Below are 1,324 nucleotides of genomic sequence, written 5' to 3'. Positions count from 1 at the left end.
TATATATATATATATATATGCATATATATCTATCCATATATATATATATATATGTATACATATACATATATATATATATGTGTGTATATATATGCATACATATATATGTATATATATGCATGTATATACATATATATACGTATATATATGCTTGCATATACAAATATATATGCATACATATATATATGTATATATAAGCATACATGTATATATATGCATACATATATATGTATATATAAGCATATATATACATTTATCCATACATATATGTGTATATGCATACATATACATATATTTATATATATTCATATATATACAAATATATATATTTATATTTGTGTGTATATATATGTATACATATATATATGCACATGCATATACGTATGTTTATATGCATACTTACATATATGTATTTATATATATATATATAGTAAAAATGGTATCTTAAAGGTTATTGCAATCACCGTGCAATGACTAAAGGTGATAGTCTTATAACAGGACATATAAGCCCTCAACAGAGATAAGAAGGCTTTGAGAACTCTATTAGTTCATATTTGTTTTTATGTAAACAAACTTTCTATATAAGCTTTCGGTGCAAAAGGTTTTGTTATATGGCACCGTATTTTACAATCCTGTAATTTAATAATAATGGTATTTGTATATGAGCCTAAAGCTTATGGCGATCACCATGCAATGACTGGGGAAAGTAGTCTAATAATGGGGCATATAAGCCCTCGACAGAAGCCTTCTTTTTCTGTCCAGGGCTTATATGCCCCATCAGAAGACCATTCTCCTTAGCTATTGCACTTTGATTGCCATAAGCTTTAAACTTATATGAAAAATACCATTATTATTATTTACAGGATTGTAAAATACGGCGCTGTATAACAAAACTATTCACACCGAAAGCATATATACACATACACACACACATATATATATATGCACATATGTATATGCACCCATGTATATGTTTATATGCATACTTATATATATATATATAATTATTACAAATTAAAAGGGTAAAGGATTATCAATTTATTAATTAATAAATCAATTAATAATTAATAATTTTTACCAAGTCCATCGGTATGAAAGCACCATTATTGGTGGAGAACTTATTCAAAAGTTCATATATTTATAAATATAATTAAGGGATCAGCAAAATATTTGCTTCACCATATACCGAAGTTCAGAAATAGCAGCTAAAAAAGCTGAGAATCTCACAGATAGCATCACTTGTAACTCACAAAGGTAAAAAACAAGAAGAAAAAACAATGAAAAACTAACCAATTCAGATGATAATCATCTGAATTGGTTAGTT

This window comes from Octopus bimaculoides, chromosome 2, assembly GCF_001194135.2.
Source record: "Octopus bimaculoides isolate UCB-OBI-ISO-001 chromosome 2, ASM119413v2, whole genome shotgun sequence".
In the NCBI taxonomy this organism is placed as follows: domain Eukaryota; kingdom Metazoa; phylum Mollusca; class Cephalopoda; order Octopoda; family Octopodidae; genus Octopus; species Octopus bimaculoides.
This window is presented reverse-complemented; position numbering follows the sequence as displayed.